This window comes from Diorhabda sublineata, chromosome 1 (assembly GCF_026230105.1).
Source record: "Diorhabda sublineata isolate icDioSubl1.1 chromosome 1, icDioSubl1.1, whole genome shotgun sequence".
In the NCBI taxonomy this organism is placed as follows: Eukaryota; Metazoa; Arthropoda; class Insecta; order Coleoptera; family Chrysomelidae; genus Diorhabda; species Diorhabda sublineata.
Genome location: NC_079474.1, coordinates 24,466,539 through 24,489,705, shown reverse-complemented (window position 1 = coordinate 24,489,705; position 23,167 = coordinate 24,466,539). Strand labels below are relative to the sequence as shown.

The window sequence follows — 23,167 nt, the reverse complement described above, 5'->3', positions numbered from 1 at the left end:
CAATCAAAAGTAGTACATTTTCTCCAATTTTTGACTTTGTGACCAAAGCATTATAAAATCATATTTAAAGGGAACTAGCCAATATCTTAAATAGAGTAACACATGTAGCACAAAGTTATATAATAATTACGGAGTACCACAGGGTTTAATCCTTGGACCTCTGTTTTATTCTTTGTTTGTTCTTAACAAATATTACCGTTGGCTGTTTTCTAATAAATTAAAAATAAATATTGATAAAACCAAGTATATAATTCTTAAACAAAAAAACAAACTAGTAAACAATTTAAAAATTAATAAGATTCATTTGGAAAAGTTGCTGCTTTAAATATCTGGGACTGATGATAAATGAGTTCATAAATTGGCAAATGCATATGAATAAAATAATAAATGGAGCAAATTATCTTATTCCTGTCATTTATAGGTGTAGGAATTATATTTCTCTTAAGAGTAATAAGCAAATTCACTCAGCTTTCTTTCTATCCCATCTGACATGTCGTTTACCCATTTGGGGGAACCTGTGGGAAAAATAATTTCAATGAAATTCAAAACAAATTTTTGGAAAATTTATTTTATTTCACATCAACAAATGTTTTACATGAAGAGTTCAAGGTACCTAAATTAGAATCCTTATTGCAGTTTGAACAATGTAAACTTGTTTATAAAATATTGGATAATGTGCAAAAATCAAATACAAATTTAAATTCAAATTTTTAAATACACAGATGCAGTACAAAGTCAAATACATACTTACGTCTATCGCAAAACAGAACTAACATAGGTTTAAATAATCCTGTTCAGCTCGCATCCAATGTCTTAATAGTTTATATAGTAGATATTTATTAGAAAATGTAAAAGCTTCTTAATTACTTAGTAGATGCTATAAGGAAATAGAAATAAGTTATGTTATAAAGTGCGTTGTGCGACAACAACTGTTTACTCTAAGTTATTCAAATCTCGAAGCCAGAGTTTTAAAAGACTGATTTGTAACACAAACAATTGTTAATACTTTTGTAGAGCGTCTAATAAAAAAAGTTGTTTCATAACTTATCTATTGTTGAGGTGAAGTTGATGGGGCTAATAGATTGATGAGCTTCAAAATAGACCATATATTGTTAGCAATTTGTACTATGAGATGTTTTGTGAAGGAGCTGTACTTGTAATTTATCAACACCCTTTTGATTACAGCAATAAAATTTGTCACCCATTTAGTAAAAATCACTAGTCACTAGTACAAATGAGTTGAATCCTTGTAAACTCTATTATAAGAGAGAGAGAGAGAGAGAGAGAGAGAGAGAAAACTAGGAAAGAAACTTAAAAATAATTAAATAAAGATTGAACAAATGGAATAAAATTTCAATATACAGAAGACAACGATAAAGAGTAACTGAATTATAGGTAATACTAATAAGGAATAATTAGTTAATAAGTCCATAGCAAAACTTAAAGCAGTATGCAGCATGTCCAGAATAAAATATTATTATTAGTCGTTTACAGAGTAGAAGGCACGTGATGTGCATTTTTTAGCATTATAAAATATTGAGCTCTTAACTAATTCTTAGGTAGGTAGGTAGGTAGGTAAAAGTCGTGCTCCGCAATCCTAAGTGAATAGAACTGCAACGACATTTCTAAAATTAGAGAAGCGTGCTTACAAATTAGGCAAATGGATTCGAAGATAAATAAGAAAAGAAGAGTCAACATTTTCAATCTTTTAAAGAAGTCCCTGCAATGAGTCCTGCTGTTAAGTCCGAGTAAATATCTAACAGCTCTTTTTTGTAATTTATAGATTCGCTTGAATTGAGAAGCACCACAAGAAAGGAGATCATAATAGGCAATTTTTTCCAATAGTATCGAACAAATGAAATTCTAGAGTCATAATTTTTCCAATCTCTGTGATATCTTATGTGATTTGTTAAAATTTTTTCTTAAGATAACTAAATGAAAAATCTCACCATGACAAAAGCTTCTAAGCACTAAAAAACAAACATAAAAATAAATAAATAAAGATACAAATGGAATAAAAACCACAATTAGTAACAAAATTATAGGTAATTATTTGTATATAAGTCCATAGCAAAAATTGAACCAGTATGCAGCACGCCCGGAATTAAATATTATTATTAGAATAGAAGTCGTTTACAGAGTAGAAGGCACTTTCCAGTAAATATGCCCTCAAATTATTGCGAAAGGTGGGAAATTATGATATCGAGTTGATTTCAATTGGCAAGTGATAATGCATTTTTTTGCAATGTAAAATATTGACCCCTTAATTCATTCTTTACGTGGAGTAGGTAGGTATAGGTCGTACTCCGCGTTCCTAAGTGGATCAGTTTCTAAAATTTTGTTTAGTCAGAGTAAATATCTAACAGCTCTCTTTTGTAGTTTGAGGATTCGCTCAAATTGAGACGCACCACACGCACCCCAGAAGGGAAGGGCATATCCGAGATGTGAGTCAATGAGATCATAATAGACTGTTAAGGTGGTGGATGAGTTCAGCTCTTTGGAAACTGATCTCAGCTCAAAACAACGGGAACTTAATTTTTTAGATAAGGCAGCAATATATAACTCCCATTACAATTGTCCACAACATGATCTAAGAATTTTACAGATTCAACGACGTCAATGGTAGTGTTTATTAATAAAAAAGCTGCAAGGATAAATCTTTAGTTTTAGAAACATTTATACAGAAAAGGTTTGAATCGCACCATGATTTAAGGATGATTAGGTCACTAAATATAGTCCTATGGAGTGCCGTGAGATCAGGGCTGCTCTAAGTGTCGTCTGCAAATAGACATATTTTACCACTGATGTCTATATAGGCGATGTCGTTTATAAACATAAGAAATAAAATAGGGCCTTGGGGCACTCCAGATTCTATTGACTTCCAAGATGACGTCGTTGTGTCAACCCTTCTAAGCTGACTTCTGTTGATAAGGTATGACTTAAACCATGCGAGAGGTGTTCCCCTGAGAGCGTAGAAGTGCAATTTTTAACTAAAAATATTATGATTAACACAATCAAAAGCCTTAGAAAAATCACAAAAAGTTGTTGCAGTGGAGTGATTACTTTTAAAAGGCTAGAGTTGACATTATTTAGGAGGAAGAAAATAGCATCATTTGTGCATATGTTACTTAAAACATACAAATATATTAATATACCACTAACGTTGTAATATGTAAAACAATGCAGACATTACAAAAATTAGTTATGCAAGTAAATAAAACTGTATTTCATATAGATCCCCAAAACTCTTATCATAAGTATATTTCGAATTCTATGATTCAAAATTGATATTGCTTCATTGTTTCTGGAATCCCTAATACTCATTTTTCTTGTTTTATCATAAATTTTTGTGAGAGACCGCATCTTTACTATAATATTACTGTATGATTTAGCGTCTTTTTAGATGTTTTATACTGCTAAACTTTCGAATAGTTTTTTACCGTAGTAATCTGGAGCCACTTCATAAAACATATGTACACACTCAATTATCTGGTTAAAGTTGTTACGTAGTTACATCGATCTTTTTTTACCTTTACGGATAATGTTGGAAAATCCTCCATATTGCAAGGCACCTCAATTATCTTATATTGGTTAAAGACCTCTTTGTATTTCACCCTACTATACAAACAATACTTAAATCCATTAGACTAACTAGTATAAACTGAGCTAGGAGAGGAAAGGAATTGAAATTATAAAGAGCATCAGTTTACTCAATTGGTGTAATAATAAAACAAGAAGCACGTTATTAAACCCACGTAATTATACAATTTACGAGAGATAAATCAATAACTATGATGTTTTCGATATACATTTTCTTTGCTAGTTACTAATATTTATCTTTTCTAATAAGTCTCAGATACAAATATTCTCTAAGGTAAGAACTAAATACCGTTTCACTCAAAAGCAGAGTTTTATTATTGTCAAATTGAGTTATTCAATTAAAATAAGGTTTTAGGAAGAAATCACTATGAAATTGTTAACGGAACATAGTAATTCAATTTTCAAAAATATAGTGAAAAATTAAATAATTTTTTAAAAGATTTTTTCTACAATAATTCAATAATCTACGAGGATATATTGAAAAATTATTAGCCTACTATTAGCCAAACAAAATTTCAATGTCAAAATATTTTATTACTCAACATATTCTTCTCTTAATTGGATATATTTATTACAGAGAACCTGCAACATCTCTAGACCTTTGAAAAAAAAATGTTTCTTCTTGCTCTGCAAACCAGACCTCCACAGCTTTCATTACCCCCTCGTTGGAAGAAAATGTACGACTTTTTAAACTTTTTTTCAGTTTAAGAAAGAGATAATAGTTCCATTCTATTAAACGAGTTTCTTTGTTTATAACATTTTTGGTTTTGGTACTGGGACAGCAGAATCGGTCGTGGAATCTAGTTAAAAAGGCGAGTTGATTCGTGATAAATATCGGTTTTCAATAGAATTAATAAAAATAAGAAGAAATAAACAAACTGCAGCTGTTTTTTAGTGTGCATATCATATTTTTTCAAAAAAATAGAGAATATTTTCAATTTTAGTCATAATAAGGTTCAAATCTCGAAATAACCAGGCTAATTCGATTATTCTTCCCCATGATACTCAAGTTTTCCAATGAGGAAAATAAAATCTTAATTTATAATTATTCAGTATAAGTATTCAGTTTATTCAATATAGTTTCACGTTAATGTTCAATATGCTCAGGAAAATGGAAATAATGCTGAATTTACGTCATCCTCCTATCGATATTCGATTTTAAAGTTTTAATTTCTTTTAAACTCAATAACAATAACAGTTACAGCGTATTCTTAATCAAAATTTCGCCTGCGAAAAAGTTTAAAATATATAATATCATAAGTTACATAACATGTTTCAATTTGTGAGTAAGTGGATATGTTTTTGGACAAGGTTATAGCAAATAAAGAAGGAAATTTGGATTTGTTCAACATTATTTCATAATTTTATCTCGAAAATAAGCACAAAATTAAAGTAACGGATAAAGTTTAAGCAAGTTTGTCTTTTGTCTTAGTATTATCCGAGTGGCCGATTCTAGCAATGTTTCTCGTTTATAGCTGATTCCTCCTTTATCCAGTTTTTTGTTACTTAAAAAAATAATGGAAAAGAAGCTTTTATTTTGATAACTATTTAAACTGAATCGTTCAGAGACGAGAATGTATGCAAACGCTAAAACGTTGCCGAACATTTTCTGAACAATTCTACTTTTATTCATACAGCATATTATATAGTAAAGCTCTTCGAATATCAATTGCAGAAGACAGTTATGCGAGGAACAATCAATATTTCAAATCAATAAAAATAATGTTTGTTACCGTATAAAGTTCGGTAAACAATCTAATATACTATCAGTTTACGTGGACTCATCATCTCCACTGTTTACCAAAGCTGTCGGAAGGCGTATGTACACAATTTCTTCGAAATATTTCTGCCAGACAGCCTGCGATAAGCAGTAGTGTTCACTTAATTCATAAATTTCTTCAAATAAATAGAAATGTGGCGTTCTTTAGACCATGGGCGAATGAAGACATTGAAATTGCCACAGTGTAGTGAGAATAAAGACAGGTATGAATTTCATAATGAAAATTTAGATATAGGAAACATCAAGTTAATTTAAATATATTCGAATGTGTAAATGAAATGTACACTTTGGGAAATACAGGAATGAATGTGAAATAGCCACGCTCGTCAATGCGCATGACTAGATCATAATAGTATGGATTAGTACGGTCCCTCAAGCAGGTATACTTGAATACTATTGTCAGTTCAATTGTGTCTGTTAGAAAGAGAAAAGCACTGCGTTCAATATCTAGATGAAACATGGTTGGAAAGTCACGATGTACAAAATTTTGGTTGGGTTGACAATAGTAAAAATTGCTGTTTGAATAATAGTTCAAGTTGGAAGCAAAAACGGTATCAGGCCTCATGCTTCATTGATATCTGCTAAAAACATTTAAACTCTGAAACTGATGATCATGAAGATATGACAGCAGAATTATTTGAAAAGTGGTGTAATGAACAGCTTTTACCTAACATTCCACCACAGTCAGTAATCGTTATGGACAACGCATCCTACCACTCGCATCTCCTTGAGATACAAAATAGTAATAGTAACAAAGCTCAAATTTTAGCTTTTATGTCTGGAACAAATATTAGAAATATTCCTATTTCTCTCAGCGATCGTAAAAAGGCCAAACACACAAAGAATTACTTATTACAGTAAAAAAAATATTATAGTGACAATCTGTGCAAAGAATAGGGTCATACTCTTCTCAGACTACCTCCTCACTATTGCATATTTAACTCTATAGAGTTATTATGGGCCAACGTAAAATCAGAATTACGAAAATTTAATCTGTCCCTGGAACTGAGTAAAGAGGTTGTAGTAAACTGGTAAAGAAAGTTCTAGGAGCAGACCACCAAGAGCTTTGGAAAAACTATGCTGAACATGTTATCAAAGAAGAAGATGGGTATATACAACATATTAATTCAATCAAATAATGATTCTAGTTCAGATGATTCTGACTAACATTATTATTTATAAAGATACTTTGGAATTGAAATATTTTTTTCTTAGGTTTTATTCGCAAAGGAATTTATTTTCCTTTATGGTTTTTGCTTTAAAATTTTGTTTTCTAGATAAAAAGAATGGGGTACAAAAAGGGCTTGGTTTACGTCTGGTACCCTGTTTAAATCAAACTTCCTCACATGCAGGTACATTTTACTCGTCTTTTCACGTTTTATAATTTAATATTTATTTGTAGAAAGTTAACGAGTTGTATTAATGATTTTTATCCAAGTAAGACTACAATTAAGTGCATCTGTCTAAATTGCGGCGTATAATACATTCCAATTAATAATGATTCTATTGCCTCTTGACGAATCCCGTCTCGCCTAAGTTATACATATTTTTGAAAGTATTTATCAAAAAAATACATGAGGTTTCAACATCAATGATAGATCAAACAAAATTGTCGGCTTGGGTTTATACAATCTGCAATTGATATTGGAAGAACTATACCGTTAGTTTAAATCAAAAATGGGTGCTGAATGTATCCTAAAAGTAACATAAGGCAGTTGCCTGATTTATTGCATATTATACACGTACGTTGTAATCCACTACTCATTGTGGCTCGCTGTAAATTTACGGTAAACTTTATAACCACGGCTAGGGATGACTTTTACATTGTGTAGTTGTCTTCAACAAACAGTGCCAATAATTCCTTATATCCTGAATTAATTTTGAAGAACACGAGCAAGTAATAAAAACTTTAGAAAAATACAGAAAGACACTGGATTGAAACATCACAGAAAGAAGATAGCTCCAATGCTACAGCGACGCTACACTTTAGCGACAATAAACTTTGTCATACCACTCGACAACTGAATGATCAGAGGGAATATATTGTCGAAGAGGGTAACAGAGGACGGTATTTGATTGTGCGTTGCATATGCATTTGTATATATACGTCCTACAATTATTGTTACTGTGCATAAATTGAACGAGAAATTAATGTTTCCAATAGTAAAGATGTTCATATTAATTTCATTTGATAGTGAGAATTTGTAGACATTATTGACAGTCAACGATTCGTCAATTCAGAATAAAAGCTTATTTTCCATTTTTTTTGGTTCTCCACCGTATTTAACCGATAATGATTCTTAATCAAATTCGAATAATAGACAAAGGATTAAAGAAAAAATGCATCACAAATTTCGTTTTTATACGTTCCTCTTATTTTACTGGTCTGTACTAAAATGTACTTCATATATATCATAAATCATAAAACAACGCCTATGATAGGACTCTTGGTAAGTTTTCAAAGCATACACTGAAATAAAAAGCACATTAAAAATTTTTGCTCCCGAAAATTGAGACTTGTACTTAAAATTATAGAAATCTGGCGGTACAACTTAGAGAAAATTATAGCTGTATTGGTTGTAAACTGTAAACAATCTAGTAGTTGCTATTTTATACAGAGTGACTTATGTTTACTCAAATTAAAAATTGTCCATTAAATTAGAAACTAGTACAATGATTCCAATGTTTAAAAAAGGAGATAAAAATTGCCCAAATAACTATAGGAGCATAAACTTATTAGACACAACTTTGAAACTAGTCACAAAAGTAATAACAAACAAAATTAACTCAATTACATCTTTGTCGAAGAACAACAAGGCTCCAGATCCGGAAGGTCATGCGTAGACGCTGTATTCATATTGAGACAAGTAGTTGAGAAATCCATAGAATGTAAAAAACCAGCATATCTGTGTTTCATAGACCTTCAGAAACTTGACCGCATTCAACTTGAAGATGTTATACAGCTGCTATATAATAGACATCCCGATAAATATAGTTCAGACCATCGAGAATATCTATTCCCATAACCAAGTCCAAGCCAGAATTAATAACAAGTTGACAAATGCTGTACCTGTAAATAGCGGAATCAGACAAGGTGACTCACTCAGCCTCCTTTTATTCAATATAATAATGGACGAAGTTATAAAAAAAGTACTACAGAGCAAAGGGTAACCAGATGGCTAACAAACAACTTTGTTATTTTTGCTTTGTATACTTTGCATAAGACAGGGAGATGGCCTCAGCCCATGCCTTTTCAACGTAATAATGGACCAAATAATTGAGAGCGTAAACGAAGTTAATGCAGGATTCGAAATGAAAAACCGTCGCCTGAGAATCCTTTGCTACGCAGATGACGCTATACTTATAGCTGAAAATGAAGACGATCTACAACGCCTCCTTCATAAATTTAACCTGACGGCACAGAGACTTAACATGCAAATCTCATGCGAGAAAACACAAAGAATGGTAATATCCAAAGACCCAATAAGATGCAAGTTGGTAGTAAATGAGCGCATTATAGAGCAAGTAATGAATTTCAACTACTTGGGCGTAGAAACAACGAGCAGCAGAAACATAACGGACGAGGTAGATAAGCAGATCAAGAAAGCAACTAGATTATCGGGATATTTACGGGACATTATAAGGAGAAATAAATATATGAGCATAGAAAGTAAGACGCGAATCTACAAGACCTGTATCAGACCCATACTAACCTATGCCGCAGAAACAAGGGCAGACACAACACAAACAAAGAGAAAAATGAGAACAGCAGAGATGAAGATATTACGAACAATAAAGGGTACCACACTCCACGATAGAATACCCAACACAGATACCTTAAGAGAACTGGGAGTACAAGATGTCGTTAGATGGGTAAGAGCAAGACGCCGACAATGGAGAGACCATGTAGAACGAATGGCTCCAGAACGGATTGCCAAATGGGCCAAAACACAGAAACCAGACACAAGACGCCCAATCGGTAGGCCCCCAAAACGCTGGTACGATAGCTGGACATCGGCGTCACAAGAGGGCAGATGACAGACCTGACAGGACCTCGTCCTACTACAAGAAGAAGAAGAAGAAGAAGAAGAAGATACTTTGCTACGCGGATGATGCCGTACTGTTCGCTGAATCCGAGGACAATCTCCAGAGACTAGTACACATCTTAAATACAGTAGGTAAACAGTACAATATGATAATTTCAGCTGAGAAAACAAAATACATGACAATGTCTAAGAAACCTATATGCTGCAAAATAGAAATTGATGGTCATGTAATACAACAGGTACTTAAATTTAGATATTTAGGAATAGACATAACGAGCTATGGAGATGTCGAAAATGAGGTGCGACAGCAGGTCGTCAAAACAAATAAAATAGCAGGATGCCTCAGCAGCACTATTTGGAAAAATAAACATCTTACAAAAGAAACAAAAGCAAAATATATAACACAACTGGTAGACCTATAATTACATACACAGCAAAGAGAAGACAACGGAAATGAAAGTACTCAGGAAAATAGCAGGGAAAACACTTTTAGACAGAGAAACAAGTGAAAATATGAGAAATATGTGCAAGGTAGAGAATGTAATTGACTGGGTACTAAAACGAAAACAAGAATCTAATAGTCACATGGGCAGAATGACAAGCGAAAGGCTAGTGCGTATCGCGAAGGATAAATCACCAACAGGCGGAAGAAGAATTGGTCGACAGAGAAAGAGATGGTGTGACAATCTGGATCCAGGAGGGTAAAACTGAAGAAGAAACAGGTTTTAAACCTACTATACAAGAAGAAAAAAGAAGAAAAATTGAGAGTAATATTTTAATCGATTGTACTAAAAGAATTCAAAGATAATACTCATCACCAATTTTTACCAAAATATATTTAAACACTCAGGACACTCCAGTATTTAATTTGAGATACTAGGATAGTAAGATTAGTGAAAGGATAATAATTCTTAAATGTATTTTAAGAAGGAAAAAAAGAGAGAATTGTTTTTATATTATTATTCTTTGAGCAAGCAATAAAAATTTCTCAATCGTTGTATATGAGGCAATCCTGACGTGTAAATGCGATAGATTATCAATTTTGTTAGCCAGTTTACGTTAGAAACCCATTATCTTCTAACTTGGTTTGTAAATTTTTATAAAAAGCGATTTCAGATAGAAGGAAAATTCTCTAATCCGTTTTTGCACAATCAAAGTCTATTTTGTTTTGTTTTGCTATAATATCACCTTTTTCATGTACAGGTTACCTACGCATTCTCATTTTATAATTTTGGAACTTCATTCTAGTCCTCCAGTTATAAACAACTGTGGCTTAAGCCTTACAAAATTCAGGTATCTCATAAGTTACCCCAAAATAATTTGTTATAACGAAGCAACCTGAAATAAATTAAAATATAATTTAATTAACCGATGGTTCAGATTTGCTAGATCTATTAAGAATGATAATTACAGTGTTTAACAGTCCTCATGTATGACTGTGGGGTGATGTAAATAAATAAATGGGATACTTCCAATGATAAATTCATATGATCAAGAACAAATACTTCATTAATCTCTTAAATTCATAAAGTTACTACTTCACAATTACCAATTTGTTATTCGATGAGCTGTAATCAATATTCTATTGATAAATTCACTCCAATTCTCAGGTTTCATAATATGCAAAATATTTCATGAAATGCCCAGAAAAAAAGTTTGTAAGCAAACAATCGGGAGATCTGGCTGGCCACACTATTTCGCCCTTTCCTTCAACACGTTTGTCTTGGAAAAGAAATTTTAATATTTAGTAGTTAGTATCGTGACAATAGTAAACAGAATATTTTTTCACGTTAATTCTAGCGTTACTTGAAATGGATGTAACGTATTTTTCTTAATAATGCAGTTTTTTGAGTGGATGTACTTTGCATAACGTCTAAGGATTTTTTATCTTTTATTACGGTGTTTTATCGGTTAACTCCAAAACGGTTTTTGATTTAACACACTCACCCATGAAGTTACCCAATAGTAATTTGGTTGCATTATGGATACGTAAGTTAAATAAATAAATAAATTGTTTTGTGGTCACTCTAACTGTAATTTATAAGAAAGAGTGTGAGTGAAAACCGCCATGTAGATTATTATCAGAGAAATCATTTCTATTGCCTTTGAGTAAGAAGTCCAACAAATTAAATTAGATTAGTTTCATCACAATCTTGCAAAGGTGTCTGTTTATTTCTCTATCTATATCAAAGATATTTTCATCTAAACACATGTATTTTATGTCAAAATGTTATAACTCTGTATTTTTATATAGATGAAATTTGTGGTACTTTGATATTCGTGAAAATTACATTATGGAACATTGAAATAGTGAACAACTTTCTCTATGCATATGCAGTAAGTGACTTATAATTGCCACTACGACTGCTTCAATCCTTATTGATTCATATTTTACAAAGCCTATTTTCTTAAATTTATTCAACATCTCTAGAACCTACAAACAACCTATGTTTTCAATCGGATTATTATTATTGATTATTGAAGCTCCAGCATATCTCTATTTCCAAAAATTGTTAATTAAGAACTATCAATCTGGCAGTATGATTTTTTTGAAGAGGTAACTGTACAAACAGTGATAATGCATATACTACGAGAGTCACTATGTATATTTCTATATATCATAAAATAGAATGAGCTACAGCTGGTAACACTGCATTTTTGAATTTGTTGTGTGGTTGCTGTCATAAGCAACTGTGTTTCTATGTTATACGGAATTTTGAGAACTGAGGATTGAGAAACAGCAGGAAACATCAAGAAAGCTAGTTGTTTGATCGAAGAAGATCCAAACGTTTTAAGCAACTTTTGCTGTTGGATCCACAGCAGTAAATTCCAATTCACATGATACAACATGATAGCTAGAAAGTCAAAATCTGCCAAGAAACTTATGTACTTATGTTCTGTAGTATACGATTATAGAAAGCAATTAAGCTTGAAGGTAAAATATAGTTAACACACACTGCACAACAGACAGTTTAATTATTGCATGAAAATAAGTATAACAATAATAGAACATACATCCTACTCATCTGATTTAGTCATGTGTGATGAAATATATGTAGCCATTCACCAATGTTTTGTAAGTATTCCATTAGATGACTGGCTCAAAGGTTTCGAGCTGTGGAAGTTTGGATTACAAAAGTGCATTGATGTAAGTTGATGATTTAATTTATGTTCATAGTGAACATAAAGTAAGTCATTTTTCTGAAAGGACTTATAGTCTTACATTTGTTTAATGGTTTCAGTGAATTCAAACTATTATATCATTGAATTTGAGAATCATTAAGTAACAACTATTTTGAATGCTTATATTCAGTTTTGTGTTGTTTTGAGGCAGTCTGTAGATTGACATAATATGCATTTATTAACGAATACTTTCATAAATGATGAATAGAATATTCAAACTTCAATTATGACACATGTGTTTTAAGACAAAATATTGTTCCAACGAAATTCCTGTCCTAGAATATATGTCTAGTATTGATTATGTAATCACTTTACTGTTATTACTGTTGGACACTTGATTCCTAATTTATCAGTAATTATTTTAAAGCTATGGGTTGAGGACCAACATAATAATAATAATGATAAATTCATTATTATCATATTTGAAATATAATACATCGACCCAATTGAAAAGAATTTGAAATATATTACAAGAAAATAGATTTGCATATTAAAATAAATCATATCAAAAGACTCACACAATATTGCGATCATTTGTTTTTAGATGAAATGTTCGAATATAATCAAACCTCGCAGTACTCACCAAAACGTTAATAAATCCAAGAATATTTCGAAAGTCACAAAAAGAAACACAAACCAAGAGCTTACAAGATGCAACTCTATTCACAAAAAACACATGTCAAGAACTTCATTGCTCACAATAACAAAACATCAAAATCTCACCGCGGAAGAAAAATTGTCACAGTAGAAACAAGTAGTCAAAGATGTAATCGAAGACACGCGATGAGTTACCACACACGTGAATTTTGTTCGAACGCTGCGAGTAGCGTATCAGGAACGAGACGTCGGTGGTTGTTTTAAATGCAGGAAGAAACGGTAACAGGAGATTCGACGGCAACTGACGACAACAAGAATGATCTGTGCACTGTATTTGTCGGCATAACGTATCGCGAGTTGGCGAGTGACTATATCGAGGATAACTAAACGAAACATCTACGAGAGTGCGCAGCGGTCGTCGGAGAGCTGTTTCGCGCGTTTTATCTGTTCTTGAATCTTTTGGTCCTTCACCCTTATGATCATCGCTTCCTTGTCGTCGTGGTGAGAACACAGGAAGTTCAGGATGCATGAATGCAGGAAACCGGAACAGTGTTTGCATTATATGATTACATAAAACCACAAAAAATACTGTTGATCATAAAACACGCAGATAAATAGATATGATTCAAAAAATGATATAATAGATTTTAATCACTTTGAATTGGAACAATAACCTGATTTAATTTGATTCAATATAAGAATTGGGTTAATGAGAAATATTCGATTAATAATATCGAGTGAAAACATTATTATCGCAGGAGCATCATTAAAATATTTTATTACTAATATCAACTATTTGTTCTGTAGTTTCATTTTAGATATCTTCTGGTGTTTTCCCTATTGATCAAATAATAAATAATATAGTTCAAGTATATATGGACTTTATTACATCTAGCAGAAAGATAATTAATATTTACACTATTTCGTATATTAAAATGTCTTCATTAAGTAACTAGTAAGTTATTTATCAATCGTAAAGTATATTTTGGTGATAAAGAAAGACATCATTGAGTATTAACTTTTTCAATATAACCTCACAGATTAATGTTCTAGTAGTTGAACAATCTGAATCTGGATAAACTGTAATAAAGAGTTTCTCATAAAGGTAAACTGGAGAATTGCTCACGCAGGAGAAATAATTTTTCAATATGATTTCGACCATCAACGTCAACTTTGAGTTACCTGATGAGGTACGTTTTTCATATTGACACAATTAACGCGAAATACCCTTTCTAAAATTGGTTTTGTGTGTTTATTTGCAAAATTATAAAGAAAATTACAAATAACAATTTGTTTCCGATATTTGATGTAGGAAAGTACAACTAAAAACTGTGATGATAAATTAACATACGGAAAAATATGCGTTTTATTCTAATTAAAATCAGAAAAGATATTAAAAACAGTTAAATTCCTAAAGAAATATTTTAAAAATGATGAGAGGTATTTGCTGGTGAATGTGTGCTGGGAACAATCTTATAAATGATAAATCTCACACTAAGAGGAGAAAGGACTTTGCACTGATTAGACACGTTAATTTTTTAATTACCAACATGGCAAATATATAGAACAGCCCATGGGAATTCATAAATTTGGCACAAATGTAAATACTGAAGCGACAAATTTTTCCAATTACCATATCCGGACTTTTATACGAGCTTCTCTTTCTCTAGGTTATTTGCGACTGTCTTAATTAATCTAAGAACAATTTATTATTCTAAATGGTCACGTGGGTGAAAATTCAGTAATACTGCTCAATCGTATATTGATAACTCTTACGGTAACAACATAAGAATATCAATAAATATATCTATATAGCCTCCAGCGCTAATACAATAATCTGTGGATGCGGACTAATAAATCAAGTATCAATAATGTTAAGAAACGAAACGACCTGCTGGGAACTCCAAAATGCTTCACATATAGCCTCCAATTTATTGTATCAAGCATTTCACTTTCGAAACTTCGTTTGAACACATAAAAACTACGCATCCGTAGAAAAAGTACAGTCTGCGACACTATGCTTTATCTGCAGCTCTTAGCTCGGTTTATTCTGACCAACTTTTGCGTACTCAAGGAATACGTACTTTTTCTCACTCATGTACAAAATACTATTTCTATTATTAACAGAAATTAACAATAAATTCAACACGTATTTTTTTTTGGGCAACAATTTGAGAGTAAGAAACATGTTGATACAAAATATTAGACAAAAAAGAAAAAGCAATAGGGGTCAATATAGTTCACTCAGAAACGCTTAAGTTGCTTGGTGAAAGAGGTATAAAAGTTCTAATGAGCGAATATAGGGCTTATGAGTCCAATTTTGGAGAAAATTGAATAATAATTAACAACAGAATATATGGAAACTGGAAGAAAGAATTATGAACAATTTTGAAATTTTGGACATGCGTGAAGTATTGGTTCCAATTCAAGTGCTGGTTCAAATAAGAAGGGACACACGAAGTTTATGTACGTACTATATAATTTTAAAAAATTATTGGATAGAGTAAGACATGATACAGTTTTAGAAACCCTAAAAAAGTAACCTATATATAATAAAGGTGGAAATATATCCATTGCTCTATAATTTGTATACTGGAAAGATAGATATAAATGGGATCGTAGGGTGAGTCAAAGACAAAGTGAGAGCAAGTATTGTGAATCTCTTCAGCCATGATCTCAACTTTGATCTGCATATGAGGATGGCACGATGTTTTGTCTTACCTGTGCTTATATAAGGCGCAGAGGTATAATTTCGTAATTTGATGCACAATGCTGTAAAATATAATATTCTCCACTTAACTTCAATGTAAGAAAATATGATAGCCAAAATGGGACTTAACTGACAATATTGCTTGAACAAGTTGGAAGTGGTAAAGAAATCGTGGCCTCTGGTTACACGATTGACTATTGCTGTGTAGGGTGTTTCATAATTTCTTGGATGCAGATCAATCACAGAAGATCTCATACTGAATACAATGATTACACCACCACTAACCAATACTCACCTTTACACTGTCTGACGCGCGTTTCGATATCCAACTTATCTTCTTCAGAGACTGAAGGTAAACAGTATGAATATCACCAACGGTTCCAGAAATTCTAGCTATTGCCCTACGACGAAATGTATATTCTGTGTTCAACCTTCCATAATTTCGCTTAAAATGTATTTTCACGATTGGGTAAGTTACGTTAGCCATACAGTTATACTTATTATGGCAAACCTTTTTTTACACTTAAACGTCCTGTATTATCGTCTTGGTCATATCAAATAGAATTCCTTGAATTGTCCACGAATGTTGATGTAAAAATTTTTTTATAAATAATAATTGAACTGAAAAATTTTAATATTATTTCTAATAAAAAAAAAATAATTTTATAGTATTCATTCTGTTTTACACGAATATTGTGGGTTGTTTTGTATGTTCATGGGGTGTAAAACGTGAGGTGAAATAATGGGTGTCATACGACATCACTCAAAAAAATTGGAATTCAAATTATAGGATCTGGTTAAAAAATTGATAACTAACTACTTGGCTTTTCCTAGAATTTGTTCATGTACATATTCATACATAATTTTATAGTTTGTATATCGTTGTTTGAGTAAAGATTTAGTGAGAATTCGACTCTAAGATAACGGTTATTGCGAATTCCAGATTTTCCTTCTTCCATATAAACATCAGAAAAAAAATATTCGAAAGCCTGACATATAGGAGAAGCGGTCTTCAGAAAATCACGAAGATTTCAACGGTGATTTTTTTCTTGCCGATTGCAATAGAGTCCATTTTCTATTTTATAGGGAGAAGCTAGGATTAAGGTAAACATAAAAGGTCACCCTAAGTAAAGACTTGCATATAAAAATTTGTTGTGAACCACACACTGCAAGCTGACCTAAGCATAAGATTCTGACTAGACATCTAAAAAAATTTGTAACAACAGGAATTATACTTTTTATTATAATAATACACTATGTTGAATACATGTTATTCAAATCTGATGATATTCAACTACCTCGATGATTTCTCAAAAACACATTGTTTCAATGTCTAATCTAGAACAATCTAGTTACTAGGGGTATGTGTTTTTTCTCTTCACGTTGCCTCATAAAATTGTGAGGGTACTTACTAAGTTTACTGTTATGAATTTTTAATCAAAATATATTATCTATCATTAATTAGTACGTAAATTCCCAATTTTCATGTACGTTTTCCAGCAATGAATTGGCATTTATGTTGTGCGTTGCTGTATATTTGAATTTCAAATCACACTTAACGATATAAATTTAGAAGTACCAAATAATTAGAGGACCATTGTTATAAACAACTAGAAAGAACTGAAAAACTATAGCCAAGGCTTTTTCAAATCAAAAGTACATTCAATGTTTGAAAGTAGCTAAAACGTTGACATATGAATTATTATACCTACTGTAAAGTAAACGGAATGTGTAGGAACATAATCACCCTACACAAGCCCACATATTTAACCTCACATCAATTTCTTCATTTCACCCATTTATCTTTAAGCCCGCAAAATGTAATTCATACGTTTAAACAAGTATCTATTTTTCAGTGAGTAAAAAAATATTTATTTCTACAATCTATCTCCGAAATAAGACCTATAATACTAAAAGAAACGGAATCTTATTTTCTTGACAAATAATGTGATTAAAAAAGTAGACAGCTCCCAAAGTGATCAACGATGCCATGCTAACTGTTGTGGATCACAGATGTGTTCCTTCTTAAGGTAACGTGGCAGGGCTCATTCTAGTTTATCATTTATGTAGCTCTTTATACAAATTGCACTCATTTGTTCAACAAAACTTTGGAAAGTGAAATATGAAGACGGAATTGGGACGTTGGTATGTTGAGCCTAGACCTCGAAACTATGTTAAAGGAAAACCGAGAAAGCATTCGTGTCGGGTACAGTTTAACTCTAATTTTTTTTATCATGTACATATTATGTGTCTATGGTTATTGAAGTCTACACAATACAACTCAACATTTATTTTTATATATATATATTTTTTTATACGGAGAGATTCATTAAGAATTTCAAATATTTGAATAGTATCATCTAGGAGACAAAGTAACATAATTTAGCTCAACATTATTCTTAAGTTAAACTCAGAGATACCAGGTGCTTAGATTGAGTATTTATTAGGAAAATGATTTGGCTATTGTCTATTTTTTAACATGTGAATTTCCAATTTTAACTCTCCTAATAGGAAGCTTTTCATTTTATAAATATTGCCACTTCAAAAAAGTATGAGTTTGCATTATCTATACATCGTACATCATACAACGTACATCTGACAAAATGCAGGTTCATAATTTTTTTTATTTTAGAAAATGGTCAAGAAATGTCGAAATAATTTGCTATAAGAGTTATGAAAATGGGAATTCCCAGTTCCCAGGCGATACTTTTAATTGGAGTTTGGTCGCTATGCTGTCCGTCCACATTTTCTCTATTCAATAGGTGCCTGTGACACGTAGTCCTTTCTGAAAATGTCATTTGGAAAACGGCAGAGGACATGAAATAAAAGCCTTCCAGAAATGCTTTCAGTCATATAATCAACGTTGAAATTAACTACATTGATATTAGAAGTAGTTCAGAGGAGATTAATATAAATCTTATATTTCACTTCAAATTGTTTTTCATGAAATAATCTATTCTATTTTCAAATCATCTCACATCTGATATGAATAAGACTTACCTGATAGACATAGAACATGATCCATTATTATTCAAAAGTTCCTTTTTGGAACGATTACCCTGGTCAATAATGATTCTGATACCCTTGCTATAAAATTAATTTTAGCTATAATACTGGTCATGACTTTTGAAATTATCGAGGATTTTGTAGGTATTTTTAATCTTTATTCACATTTTATATTCGAAACATTACAATTTTAAATACCAAACATGTAATAATACTCACATTTATTTTTTGGGAAAAAACTGTAAACATCGAAATAAATACGGAGGGGTAATGTTGAAAATATATCTTATATATCAATTAAACGCGCATCAATAGCTTTAATTCAAAATTTCTCAAGAGAAAATCTCTTTTTAAAGTCCGACAGAAATCTCGAAGCTCATAATCACAATAATCTGAAAATTATTTGTCAGCATATTTGGCATAATTTCTTCATAACTTGTTGCTTCATGATTACTCACGAAAACAGTCAATTAGAAAATTTGTGAAATTTGTACCTTCCATCAATCCCGATACTTGAGGACCATCAAATATTCCACGTTCTAACTTTTCTATATAGAGTTTCAGAAATTTTCTACAAAAATTGTTAAAATAATCTCTTTCCTCATCGAGGGCTTTGACAAATTCCGTTATCATTTCTGACTTGTTATTAGAGACGATTATCTCTTCTTACAAACGGTTTCCTCATCTCATTGGCTTTGCCTTCATTTAAAGAGTTTCTTACAGGCCAAACATCTACTTCCGAAAAAAGTTGCTTTGTTCTTCTGTCCCTCAATCAAATAAACCTATATCCAGAAACAGCTTCGTTGCAGCTTACAGTAGAGTCTACTGAGTAGACCAATTCTTTATCATCAATAGAAAATGGTGAGAACTCACTTTCTCGCATTTTATATATTGTAATATTGTTATCGTTGTTGCCAATAACTATTTCTTTTTCAGTCTAACAATTCTGATTCTTGTTTTGATGAATTGAGTTCACGTATTAAATCATTGAGAAAATTTGAACAAGTATATATTAGGCTTCATCCATGCAACATAGAACTATTAGTCTAGTCTAGGACTTTCCCTTCCCTCCGCGTCCGAAAAGACTAAACACAGAACTTTTAAACTTTATGCAGGACCTATAAATTATCTAGATTGTTCATTGTAAATATAAAGTATAGATCTCATTAACAAAGTCTGTGATATCTCTTTTTCATTTGGTATTATACCATTCCTATTAAAAAAATGAATAATCACTATATTTACCTTTCCTTGCTTTGCATGGCAAAATATTAGAATGAACTTTTGATAGATGAAAACAAGTGATACCACATGATCACTGATCCAGTTTCATTTCTATATTGTCAAAAATGAGATCTCAGCTATTCTGCAGGGTTATGGATTTGCGAATAATGTTTCTATGCACACGAAGGCCTAATCATGACTGGAAAGATAATTGTTCAAAATATACGAAAAAGACATAAAAATAACAGCACATTTAGTATTTTCTTGAATATTCATTTTAAATATGGGTGAAGGTCTCATACTAGTGATGACAGATGACACGACAAGGTCATAGGTACCAATATTTTTGAATAGAACCCTATGACAAGTGACTAAATTCTTTTCATATTTATTGGGGTGTCTAGTTAATGATCTTATTTGAACTTAATTCTACTAAATTTAACTCAAATAATGATATTCCATATTGATAAACTGTGTAAACTGCAAATCTTGTACTTTATTAGAATTTTCGGTAATAGTACTACATTTTTCATAAATACGTTGCTTTGCAATATGTACATGGTCAGGTTCACTAGAGTAAACAATCGATGTATTCTCCTGTCCCCAAGAAACAAAAAACCAAAGGTGGTCGATCCATTGAACCTCATCCTTCATTCACCGCGATGTTTCTCATTCATCTAACATTCATTAACATCTAACTATACTAATACTGCGGAGGGGCACCATTTCCAAATTACTGCATTTATCTAGATTAGCTTCAAAAATGCTATCGATAAATCGTTATATTGTATTTATAAAAACATGTTAAATGTTGTTCTTCCCAAAGAAACCGAACATTGAGTTTCTAGGGAAATTGAGCATGTATTTAAAAAAACATGTGCGAACTTGCGTTCTCAGAACAGTTCAATACCTCCTGTGTTGAGTAGTTATATTTTCAGTTAGGCAGAACGAACTTTCGTCACTCAAATAATTTATTTTGACATACAATGTTGATTGATTTTCGTCTCCATAATTCCACAAAATTTTAGTCGTCGTTCATGGTCGTGGTCTGAGACTTAATTTTTAATTTGTATATATGAAATTTCAGAGTTCTGTACTGTCTGATTGAATTGGCATCACTGGTGGCAATTCGACTTAAAGATGATACAGAATTTACTTCTGCTATTATGTGAATTTTTCTCTCATTAGAAATTCAGAGTCTGTCAAATCAATTTATGTTTAAAACTCACAAGGAAGCTTACACAAAATAGTGCTTGAGGAACCCCTCATTCAAATTACGTTCTTTTGTACGAATAGTTTCACCAAGTATTAGGATACAAATTTATTACCAGAAGCGCATTCTATTTCGTACTTTAAACCTTTGACTTACAAAAATTGAGTGAATAATTAAACATAGAAGAATGTTTGATATGCCAAATCCTACTAAAATCGTTGAATTCTTAACAATGCACAAATTACAAAACCTTGAATAATTAAAGAAACATCATATAAGGGAACACTAACAGAATGTTGGATTTGTTGATAACTTGATAACTGATAGGTGGAGTCGAATATTGAATTCAGTGGAAACTGATTCAATTATTCGCCGTTTTGTTTTTCGAACGAGTTGATAAACTGCGATAAATAATGAACAAATTAAGTATAATTGAATACGTCTTTTCAGTAGCCTTTGTTACTTCTGTTTCCGCACAGGTAACTTTCGCATCGAGGTACAAGACACATGTTCATTATTGGATGTCTCTAATAAGACCATTAACTTCAGCTTGATTGATTAAATGTGGGGGATTTTCCTAGAGTGACGAATGATCTGAATTACTAGAAATAGATTCAACTTTAAGATCACTTACATTTATTTTAACTTTAATTACCGGGACAAATTAGATATGGACTGTAAAGTAAATGGAAAATCGCTATAGTCAAAACTCTCAACCTGCATATTTTTCATATTGTATCCCACTATTTTCAAACCACAAAAAGAACAGACAGTTTCATAATTTTTAGGTTTTATCCGCAACATTGGTATATTGAATGAAAGGTATACTTTATCTTCCGCAGACCATTTTAAAAAAGATTTCTACAACTTTTACAGAACACATATGATATATATTATATTCGCAATATGAAATAGAAACGGAATGGAAACTCGGGAAGCTCTTTTCTCCTTGAATGTGTTGACTCAGAGATGTAGAGACATGAATGCTGATGTATTGGCATGCTTTATTGACTTTAAATAAGCTTTTGACCGTGTGTCACACCAAAAAATGATTAACATCTTAAAATAAACCGGGATAGACGTACAAGATCTAAAGATCATAACCGGACTTTACTGGCACCAAACAGTCAAAATCGAAGGGGATGTATATTGTATATTGATGTATATTATCTCTCCTACTGTTTAATCTCTACTCTGAGTATTCAGCGAGGCTCTCGAGAATACAACATAAAGATCAATGAAAACATTATAAACAATCTTCGTTACGCAGGTGATACCGTGGTAGTGACCAGTAGACTAACAGAACCTCAAACTCTCGTGGACGTTACTGTAGAATATAGCGAACAATTCGGCCTATATATGAATACGTCCAAGACCAAACTATTAATATTCTCAAGAATACAAAGAAGCGCCACCCTAACACTCCATGAATAGATCATTGAACAAGTATCATCTCTGAGGTACCCGGGCACGCACGTCAACCAGCAATGCGACCTAAAACTCGAAATTAGATTGAGCAAGCGCTGAAAACTCCGAACAACATGAGGAATGCTCCGGATATCTTGGACGGGACTTAAGACAAACATAGAGGTCCTACAGCAAATGGGTAAACATAAAGAGCTTTTCACGACAATCAAGGAGAGAAAGTTACAGTACTAGGACATATAATGAGAGGCGAACGATTTGAGATTCTCCGCTTGATAATAGAAGGGAAGATCGATGGAAAACGGTCGGTTGGCCGTAGACAAAAGTCATGTCTGAAAGACATGCGTAGATGGCTCGGACAGACGTCTACAGAAATTTTCAGA

At 32.0% G+C, this 23,167-nt stretch overlaps 1 protein-coding gene across 4 annotated transcripts in view; it reads right to left on the bottom strand.

The window, feature by feature from the left end:
- LOC130441257 (RNA-binding protein Musashi homolog 2) overlaps positions 1-13,591 on the bottom strand; it is a 453,235-nt gene extending 439,644 nt beyond the window's left edge. The window contains exon 1 of one of the 4 annotated variants that reach the window (XM_056774857.1): positions 13,193-13,591. The gene's annotated coding sequence lies outside the window, so the exon portion shown is untranslated. The remainder of the gene's footprint in view (positions 1-13,192) is intronic. The other 3 variants (XM_056774867.1, XM_056774875.1, XM_056774881.1) reach the window with 3 other exon arrangements.
- Between the last annotated feature and the right edge of the window lie 9,576 nt (positions 13,592-23,167).